Raw genomic sequence first — 11490 nt, 5'->3', positions numbered from 1 at the left:
TGATGGCATTTTGGCTGGTCTTCATCACACAAAAAAAGCTATTACCATCCTGGTAGAATTTTGAATGCCTTCCTCTCTTAATGGACCATCTCGGCTGCCTCTGTTTTCCAAGCCGAGCAGAGGAGACTCCACCTCGCATCAAAATCAATAGTCAGTCGCGACTGACATAAATTCTATTGATTTGGATGGAATTGATGCGCGACTAACTGTATCCGGATCGGGGCTTCCAGCTTTTTTTTTTAAGGGTGTGTGTAGGGGGGAAAAAGCACCACTATCTGATTTCCAACCCTAATAAGTAAGGAAACAAATAGCAGTTTGTTTTCTCCCTCCCCACCCCACGATAAAGGTTGTACAATATTGCACCCACGAGCAGCCGCAATGCCACGTCCCAATAATGACAGGAAGTCTATGGAACACACGCATATATTTTTTTGGAAAAGGATACAGGCAGAAGTGTTCCTTCGGGCTGCAATAGCTCGTGGCTAGATAGTTCTGTCCAAACTTCCCATCTGATTTCATAAAGGTGTACCCATTCCCGTAATCTTGTGATATTATATATCTATATATATTTTCCTTTCCGAAAGGCTTATATAGCTATAATCTGGGCTGGTGGAGGGGAGGGGGAAGGGGAAGGAACCACGAAGTAGCCGGGTACCTTCATCCGCTCAAAGCCTTCCAGAGCTGAGGGCATTTTTTGCCAAGAAAATGGTGGGGGAAGGGGGAAGAGGAAGAGGAGGAGGAGGAAGAAGACCTCGTCGCAAGTCGAACTCTGCTAGGAACAGAGATTTGTAATTATTTGTTCTCCATGAAAACAGAAAAACAAAAAAGTTATTTATATTGACCGTATTTTTTCTAGAGAATTTTAAGTTATTGAGGAGGAGGAGGAAAGAAGAAGGGGGGGGAGGGAAGGAGGAGAAAAGCCGGAGAAAAATATGCTGTTACTTTCCATTTACATGTTGTTGTCCGCACGATCTATTTTGTTCCACTCAGGTTTGCTCCGCTTTTTGATTCATTCATTGTTGACGTCACGATTTTCAATAAGTGCCAAGTTATGAATTAAGACACTTTGCAATCTATTGAATGGAAAAAAGAAAGAAAGAGAGAGTAAAGTTTTAGCTGATGGTTTCGCATAACTTCTGTTCGTGGTTCCAATTAAATCAGTAGTGCCATTCTACCTATCTTTATTTCCACCCTTTCTCCCCCGCTCCTCCTTTGGATCTTTCTTTCTTTCTTTCTTTCTCTTTTTTCTCTTTTCTCTGTGCGTGTTTAAATCCTCACGGAGTTTGCAGGTTTCTCTCTGCATATTTTAAAGGGCAAACTAATCTATCAAACACGAGCGGTTTAGTAGTCCTTCATGCATTTAGTCCCTTTTATTTCCACTCTAGAAATTTGGTTTAGTATACAATTTGGTTTAGTATACAGTCTCCATACATATATATCTCAGATCATATATATATATATATATATATATATTGAAGAGCGATGGGAATAATTATTTCACATCTCAATTTAGTCTTCATATAAGATGAGAGAGTACAAACCAGCGCCCGTCTACTCAGAAGGAAATCCGACTGATTGCAAAGAGGCTTACTCCCCAGTAACTGTGCCTAGAATTTTCAGCTGGGAGTAAATCCCATTGAATTCCGTGGGGTTTATCTCTTGAGTAGGCAACCGTAGGATTGTGCGGTAAGTCTCTTAGACCACTCACGAGTTTCTCTCGGCACAAATTGGGACAAACGTGCAATAAATTGGGCGGTTTTCCGATTAATAGAGAGGTATGAATCGGCACAGGGTGGGTGGGTGGGATTTACATTTCTCCTAATCTCACTGACCGTGCAATCCTACACATGTCTACTCAGAAGTAATCTTGAGGCCTCCGGACTTACTCATATGTAAGTCTGAGGCAAGTTAAATGTGTATAGAATAGCAGCCTTAATGTACGAATAAAGGCTTCATTGAAATTTGCTCTGGGGCTGCTCTAAGCAATACTTACTCTGTACCACCCTGAACTCACTTTCTGGGGAATAATAAAACCCCACTGGGTTCAATCACTGGCACTTGCTTTTGAATAGAAACGGGTAACGGGATCGGGCCCCAAAACATTTACCCTGAAATAATACCCACCGTATTAATTAGGACTTAACGAAATGCCAAATGTTGCCATTTACCTGGGACTAAGACGCAATGAATTCCGTGGGAATTATTTTCAAGCAAGGAAACAAACACCGCTCGCAGCACCATAGGTCCCTCAGGATGCGATCCTGCGTCCACGAGTTCTTGCAGCCATGCTCCCCACTGAGACCAACAGAGTCGATTTCCGAATAAACCCAATTTGGAGTGGATGGGTGCGATTTTAAGCCCATTCCTTTAAAGTAGTGAAGTTTACTTCAGAACAATATGTTAAAATAAAGCCTGTCTGTTCCACTGATTTTTTTTTTTAGTAGGCCTTCAGCCCTCCTTTGCGCACTTGCTCTTGAGTAGACATGCCCAGAACTGCGCTCAAGGACAAGTCCAACTTTCTCTTGGACCGTCCCGTCCACTGCACGTTTACTCCACAGGCTTCTATGGGACTGACTTTCGAGTAAGCGCCCATAAGATCATATCTTTCTCAGAGAGTCTTTCTAAATCTCAGCTGCCTGCGTTCCATTCAATAGCCCAGATCACAGAGCAGAGGAAACTCAGACGGAACCAGCTTCGGGGTACAACTGAAATCAAGGTCAGCCCGATCTTGCTTAAGCTGTGGAATACTTCCGAGTAGACATGTATGGGGTTTTGCACTGTGAATCACAGGGAAACGTCTCTCCTGAAACCAGGAAGATTATCCTGGGAAGCAAGGCTCCCTTGGCGAGCTGCTTCTTAATTTTGAACTCAGTCTTTTAATGCCAATGGCCTTCAATCGAAGCAAACCGGTTTGTCAATAAGGCTGTTAGCCTGATTATTCAATAAGCTCGTTATATATATATTACATATAATATTGCGGGTATCCACTAGAGCGGTCGACGCTCGATACTAGCAATTGCAGCAGGAACTCCAATACGAAGAATGTTTTGGAACGCGCGCTACTGTTTTTAAAACCAAAACAGATCTACATCTATTATATAGATCTGTATAATAATATAGAAAGCCAAGAACGATTTGGAACGTGAGTGGCGCCGTGTGGACAGAAAACGCGCGCGCTAATCAGTCGGATTCCCTCGCATGTAGCCCTCGCCTGCCCGCGATTACTTAAACCAACTTGCGTCCCCCTGGGACAGCGCCGTCGTGAGCATGTTAAATGGGTCTAGCAGAGGGGGTCTAGCCCTCGACCGGTTGTTCTTGGGGAAGGGGACGGGCGGGGGAGTTCTCCACGCTTCCCTGTTGTTCCTGGCGTGCTGGGTGGGTGTTTGTAGTTTCAGCTTGCTTTAAAAAGACAGAAAGAAAAGGAAATTCCCTGTAGTCCTGAGCTGTCAGAAGACCGGTCAACTCCCCTGGCGCCTAACCTTCCCGGGAGGGGAAGACAAGAATCCCAGGAAGAGGTGGATTGACTGGAAAGGCGGAGAGGGACTGGATTGGATCGTGGCCTCATCCATGGGCGTAGCCAGGATTATGATGGGGGCGCAGGACCCTCACCATCCTCTGCTTGGCTCTGTCTAGCAGATTCGGAATGAAATGTCTCAACAGCAGTTGATTTAAATTACGTACTTTGTTTTGACCCCAAAGGCTCAGAAAAAAATGTCAAAATCTTTCTACAATTTCTACTTTTAGTTAAGTATTTTTATTTATTTACTTGATGGGGGGGCAGCTGCCCGTCGTCCCCCCCTACGCCCATGGCCTCATCCTGCGTTCTGCCCAGCCTCGTCACAGCCCCAGTGACTTTTCTGCATTCTGATTTTGGAGCGGATTTTTAAACATAAAGTTTTACTCATTAGGCTTGTCTGTCATTAACTCACAGAGAGCAAAAAGGAAAAAGAAAAGAAAAAAAAAGAAAAAGCCAAGCCCCTCTCTTTAGTTAGGTAGAAGTCAATTTGCCATGCAGAGAGGGCGATCAAGTTTCATTTCTCTCCCCTTGGTTCAGGGTGGCGGCTGCTGGAAGGCCTTTCAGAGGTCAGCCTCGGAAGTCAAACGGTGCCTTCAGAGGTGGCGTCGAGTCCTCTGAGAAAGCAACCGGAAGCCTGCAAACTTTACTTGACAGCTAAAGCTGAAACGCCCTTAGTCTGGGGCCCCCAGGTTAAAGTGCGCCCAAGTTAAAGGTGGTCTTGCTTTTCCATTCCATGAGCGCCGCAACCCCAGAGTCGTCCGCGACTGGACCTAACGGTCAGGGGTCCCTTTACCTTTAAGAGCGGGCCGGATTGCAGCCCCCCCCACCCCGCCTGCTTACATGGCAATCCTAAATACATTTACACGACAGAGTAATTGGATCACAACTGATGATGGGGCTTCCTTGCAATAAAATGGGCGGAGGAGGGGGAGGATGTCGGGAGCCCCAACCTATCCTGCACAAGACGCACCAGTGGCAAAACAGCCAAATGGGCCCGATCCGGCGCTTTTTGCAGAGCGTGTCTACTCCTAAAAGAAGGCTCGTGGTATTCAGTGGGTCTTGCACCCTAGGAAGCAACCGCAGTTAACACCGTACTGTTACAGCCCGCAATCCTGTATACACACATTTAGCTTGGAATAAATAACACATTTGGGTAGCCATGCATAGGATCGCGCTGGTAATCTCCTGGATTTGAAGGCAGCGTACACTTAAATCCCCTTAAAAACCAATGAGACTCGAAGCTTTTTGCCTTTGAATGGATCGGGTCCATTTGACAGCTCGCTCTTTCCCTCCAGCAATTAATAGCACCTCCGCGCCGCGTCTTTAGGGCGCCACGTGGAACGACTTTGCGCGAATGTTGGGAGACACTTCGCTCTTCACTGTACGCATTCGAAAGGAAGGCACTGAAACCTTCATTCATCGGAAGCCGATTAACACACCTAACACCTTAACTGGAGCGGAATGAACGTTCTTCTGCGAGCTGAAAACCTGAGTTTAATCGAGTCCGGGGCTGCGATCCTCTTCACGCTTACTTAGGAGTAAGCCCCATTGGAGATGGGTCTCCCTTCCCAAGGTTAACATGCAAAGAGGTGCGCTGCCGAGGCTGCAGTCATCACACAGTGGGACTTACTTGGGAGTAAGTTCCAGTCAGATAAGTGCAGCATAAGAAGCAGATTCTCCGCCCTCTCCCTTTCTCCAAATAAGGAGAAAGGACAATTAATGTGGAGGAAATGAAATTATGAAGTTGTGGGAAAAGAAAAGGAAATGGGGAAAACAAAACAAAAAGGAACCTCAAACAGTGTCAAGCTAGTGTCACTTTGACCTTTTCTTGAGATTCTGAAGTCAGAGAAGTTGAATTCACCAAAGGCGAACTGGTTTGAGGTTTGTAGCTTTTACCCTACCCCTGTTTGTTTGTTTGTTTATATGCCACCCGTCTGACTGGGTTTCCCCAGCCACTCTGGTCAGCTCCCAACAAAATAGAGTAAAAAACGCAATACAGCATCAAACACTAAAAACTTCCCAGAACAGGGTTGCCTACAGATGTCTTCTAAAAGTCAGATAGTTGTTTATTTCCTTGACATCTGACGGGAGGGCATTCCACAGGGTGGGCGCCACTACCGAGAAGGCCCTCTGCCTGGTTTCCTGTAACCTCACTTCTCACAGTGAGGGAACTACCCAAAGGCCCTCGGAGCTGGACCTCAATGTTTGGGCTGAACGATAGGGGTGGGTATACGGGGCCAAAGCCATTTAGGGCTCTAAAGGTCCAGAACCAACCAACACTTTGAATTGTTCTCGGAAACACATTTATTTATTAATCACTGCATTTATGCTCCACATTTCACCCCAAGGAGGTCAAGGGGGTGCACATGGTTCTCCGGCTTAACAATTAATTCCCACAACAACCCCATGAGTTAGGTTTGGCTGAGAGGCAGTGACTTCCTCCCCCCCCCCCAGGTCACCCAGTGAGCTTCATGACTGAGTGGGGATTTGAACCATCATCTCCCAAGTCCCATTTGGACACTGTGACCACTACACCACATTGCTCCAAGGGATTCCCATTGAAACCAAAGCTGGGTCCAGTCTTACACTGGGGGTGGGCAAATCTTTGTGGTCCTCCAGACATTGCTGGACTCCAACTCTCCTGATCTCCACCAGCCAGCATGGCCTCTGCTCAGGGCTGAAGGGTGTTGGAGAAGCTCGCTGTGCATCCATGCAGAAGTCAAGGTTTGAACGATGGGGGCTTCTGTTGGCTTTACAGCCCTGGGTTGTAGCAAAGCAGGTACTTAACAAGGAGGCAGCAAAGTCCCCACCCCGAAGCTTATCTATGTCCCTGCTTTGAAAGCTCCTGATTTAAACCAAGATCATGGACACAGTTTTTACTAATCTCGCCAGTTTCTGATCTCATTTTGCAGTCTAATCTATAAGAGAGTGGTCAAAGTTGCCCTTTTGAGATCTCCTTGACCCCCAATCTGATGGGCCTCTTTGGTAGCATATGGTTGTGTGGGTGTGTGTCTTGGTTTGCCCAGCCAGGAACTGGGTAGAAATTGTGCTTAAGCTTCGGGAGTTCATGACCTTTGCTCAAAGCTACTTAAGATGCCGGCTTCATACAGAATCCATAACACCAGCAAAAAGAGATGTCAGATATTTTACATGTTGAACTGGGTAGAAATCCCGGTTGCGAGGGCTCTCTCTGCAGTCTGGATTTGAACAGCCTGGACTAAGGGTGACTTCTTGCACTGTTTGAGAGAACTAGACCCCAAAGCATTAGTTTTATAGGTGTCTGGTTTTAAAGACAGCCCTAAGGAGATTGAAGGGAAGGGGTTGGATTTCAACTGGAGAGACAAGTTCAGCCTCACCTCTGGAATCGTGCATGGAAGAATTGGGATCCTAATAGGAAAGGTACCTAACAATTAAAATCATGAGGACTAGTTACACTTAAACACATTTATACTTTGCATCCCTTCCAGACACATACCGCACCCCACTAGATTCTTGCCCCCTCCTCTCTGTATTTTAGGGGTTCCTCTTCAATTTCATGCATAGAATCCGATGGCTGTGGCTATTCTGGCACAGCAATGAAGCAATGAAGAACTACAGGGAACTGTAGTTCTGTGAGGTGGATAGGTGTCTCCATCACCCTCAGCAAACTACAATTCCCATGATTCTTTGAGGGAAATTATGGCTCTTAAAAATGTGGTATGAAATAGAAATGTATAGCGTGGAAGACTCTAGACACACAGATTAGCGAAAAGCAAATACACCTAGTAGGAACTAGGCTGCAAATGCCCCATCTGCCATCTCTCAATTTTTTTCTTCCAGGAAAGTTAAGGGCTGAAAGAGAAATGGCAAACATGAGACATAGAAAAGAGTATTCAGATGGACATCTTTTGAAGGCCTCTCCAGAGTTCTGGAATTGTCCTTCTGGACTCTCCATTTCACAAGGGCCGCTAGGGATGCTGAAAGCACTTTGGGTCAGTAAAAGTGCAAGTTTTCTGCTAGAGAAATGTGATGTTTGTGACCGGAAGCTGAAGCCTTGAACTCGGAAGGAAAACAAAGCCATGTACCCTCCCATCCTAGGCATGTTCCCTGGGAAACACATTGCAAGACTTATAATAATAATAATAATAATTTATTATTTATACCCCACCCATCTGACCGGGTTCCCCCAGCCACTCTGGGCGGCTTCCAACAAAACACCAAAATACAGAAATCCATCAAACATTAAAAGCTTCCCTAAACAGGGCTGCCTTAAGATGCCTTCTAAAGGTCTGGTAATTGTTGTTCTCTTTGACCTCTGGTGGGAGGGCATTCCACAGGGTGGGCGCCACTACCGAGAAGGCCCTCTGCCTGGTTCCCTGTAACTTAGCTTCTCGTAGCGAGGGAACCGCCAGAAGGCCTTCGGCGCTGGACCTCAGTGTCCGGGCAGAACGATGGGGGAGGAGACGCTCCTTCAGGTATACTGGACTGAGGCCGTTTAGGGCTTTAAAGGTCAGCACCAACACTTTGAATTGTGCTCGGAAACGTACTGGGAGCCAATGTAGGACTTGGACATCCTTTAGGAGGTGTGATTTTCCCAGTGAGGAAAGGAGTCTGATTGAACTCATGTAAGCCCTACAGGGCTCAACGGGACTCAGTGGCTAAGTGAAGCATGCATAGGATCCAGTTCAAAAAGGGTAAAGAATTAGCCCCCATCAAGCCACTTCCTCTGGAGTAATTCTACTCAAGTGAGCATTCCTCCAAGTGGAGGACAAGCTCTGGAGTGAGTTCCCGAAGTTAGGCTGTGGGGCAGTTTAGATCTTCCTGTCCTGTCCAGTTGCTTTATTAGTATGAGAAGCTGCCCGTTTGTCAGGAAAGACATCAAGTCTTCAGTGGAGCAGAGTGAGGAAAGCACAGCAGGGTGGCGTAAGCTATGAGCATTACAAAGACAACAACAATTTTTAAAATATTAATTTTTGGTTTGCCATCATTTTCCTATACATTTACCTGGGATTGAGCAACCCTCCCCTCTACTACCATGGTGCTTACTTCTGCACGAACGTACATCGGCTTAGCTTGTAAAAGAAATGTGAGTCAAACTTCCAAGCAAAGGCCTGGCACTCAGATTTTAAAAACACATTAGACGGAACTAGCAAGGGAATTGTAAAAGTTATATTTGCTCAGTTTGCACACACACGAACGAACACACAGTGCTGGAGAAAAGGCTCATAGTGCCAATGGAATGCTAGGTTTCGACATTAAAAAAACCCTGCACCAAACCAACAGCTTTCTCCAAATACCGGTAAATTGATACCCAGCTAATTCAAAATTCCAAAAGACTCAGCTGATTGGTGATATATATTTATGTGAATGGGTACGTAGTATTATATGTGAAAACTAATTAATGCTGCATGCAGCTATTCTAATTCTACACTTTCATCCTAGGCAACTGCCTGGTACCCACCAAATGTATTCAACACCTGCTTCTTATCTGACATGTTTCCAATAAGACTCGCTTGAATACAGTAGTTGGTTCATATTCTTAACATTACTTGGAGGCTGTTGATATATGTAACTCACAAGATGATTGATGCACACAGTATGAATTTTAAATCTTTACAGTATGTTCAAGGTGCTCGTTCTTCCTGTCTTCGAGATGATTGCAATAAAAAAATGAAAAATGTTCTTTTACCATAATGGGCAGAGGTGATTGGATGGCATAAGGGGATAATGCATTTTTTTTTTTGCACGCGAATGGACAAGGCAGAAAATATTCTTAACAGGAGAAATTGGGGAGACGAATAATATAAGCCTATAGCAAACACGTATCTAGTTTTATATTTTCTACAATGTCTTCATTTATATCAAGACTTGTGAAATTCTGTGATGGATATTTTATGAACAAACTAAGTTATGTGCCATAGGTTGGTTTTTCCTCCCTTTTTTTGTACAGAAAACATAATATTTGCATGGGGTTGTTCTGGAACCTGGTGCTCTAGATCAGGCACCCCCAAACTTCGGCCCTCCAGATGTTTTGGACTACAATTCCCATCTTCCCTGACCACTGGTCATATTAGCTAGGGATCATGGGAGTTGTAGGCCAAAACATCTGGAGGGCCGCAGTTTTTCAAGAATGAGACTTAAATGGAAACCAAATAAAATACATCACACTCATTATCATTATGCAAACAGTGGATTATACCCCAAGTCCTCCTAGAACAGGTCTAAATCAACAAATCTGAGTTTTCCCTGTTCACTAACTTCAGTGGGACTGCTCTGAGTAGGAATAACATTGGACACAACCCCACGTCTATAACATCACATATTTCAATTATGGGCCCAAATCCAGAGAACTGCTTGAAGTGGACCTGAGGGTTTTTGGATGTTCCGACCTACTTTGAGTGACAGATCCTTGCAGTGCCCAATATCAGAAGCTACTCTGGACAGTTTCATGAATTCTGAAAGTGGCTTGCTGTCTGACATTTGGAAAAAGGGTCTTATGATGAGACATAAGCACAAAGCCTTCTTGTGGGCACAGAACTAAGGTTGTGTAGTTATTTGCACCCCACCCTTGTAAAATCATATTTTATGGTTATGTTTTATAAATACCTTACTGTTTTACCCCTCATCTGGCCCATAAAAGGTCCCTGAGTTCACAATAAAATCAGTGGAAAATTCTGCTTAGAACCTTTCTTTCTTTCTTTCTTTCTTTCTTTCTTTCTTTCTTTCTTTCTTTCTTTCTTTCTTTCTTTCTTTCTTATTACAGTTTTTTTATTTACATAAAGAAACACTCTGAGCATGTGCAGTTTCATATTTTAAAAACTCACCTAAATCATAGCACCATCATGACTTACAGGAATACAACGGAGCTCGCCTCCCCTGCTCTAATGCTAAACACATTTACTGGGGAATAATAAGAACCATTTTGTTGTAGAAAAGGGCAATATATTTTAAAAGTAACAATAATAAAAAGAGCATCTGTAACCATGGACATGCCTGGCTGGCTGCTCCCTGACTACAAAATGTTTTTTAAAAAATAAGAAGAATGGAAAATTTCCTCTATGAGGAAAGATTGCAGTTTTGGGGACTTTTTATTTTAGAGAAAAAGCAAGTAAGAGGCAACATTATATAAGTTTATAAAATTGTGCATGGCACAGAGAAAGTGGATAGAGAAGAGTTTCTCTCCCTCTCTAATACTAGAACTTGCAGACATCCAATGTTGAATGTTGGTAGGTCCATATTTCTTCATGAAATATATGGTTAAACTATGGTACTCATGAGGCATTGGTGGCCACTAACTTCTTGTTGTTGTTTAGTTGTGTCCGACTCTTCGTGACCCCATGGACCAAAACACGTCAGGCACTCCTGTCTTCCACTGCCTCCTGCAGTTTTGGTCAGACTCATGTTAGTAGCTTCGAGAATACGTCCAACCATCTCGTCCTCTGCCGTCCCCTTCTCCTTGTGCCCTCCATCTTTCCCAGCATCAGGGTCTTTTCCAGGGAGTCTTCTCTTCTCATGAGGTGGCCAAAGTATTGGAGCCTCAGCTTCAGGATCTGAGCACTCAGGGCTGATTTCATTAAGAATGGATAAGTTTGATCTTCTTGCAGTCCATGGGACTCTCAAGAGTCTCCTCCAGCACCATAATTCAAAAGCATCAATTCTTCAGCAATCAGCCTTCTTTATGGTCCAGCTCTCACTTCCATACATCACTACTGCGAAAAGCATAGCTTTAACTATACAGACCTTTGTCGGCAAGGTGATATCTCTGCTTTTTGAGATGCTGTCTAGCATACTCCTTCATGGATCACTGCCTTTTCATGGCAAAGGGGCTTGAATAACTCGGAGAAGCTATGAGCTGTGCCGTGCAGGGCTACCCAAGATGGACAGGTCATAGTGGAGAGTTTTGACTAAACGTGATCCACCTGGAGCAGGAACTGGCAAGCCACTCCAGTAACACTGCCAAGAAAACTCCATGGACAAAGACAACAGGCCATTAA

This window comes from Zootoca vivipara, chromosome 5 (assembly GCF_965207765.1).
Source record: "Zootoca vivipara chromosome 5, rZooViv2.hap1.1, whole genome shotgun sequence".
Lineage (NCBI taxonomy): Eukaryota > Metazoa > Chordata > Lepidosauria > Squamata > Lacertidae > Zootoca > Zootoca vivipara.
Note: the sequence above shows the minus strand (reverse complement) of the source record.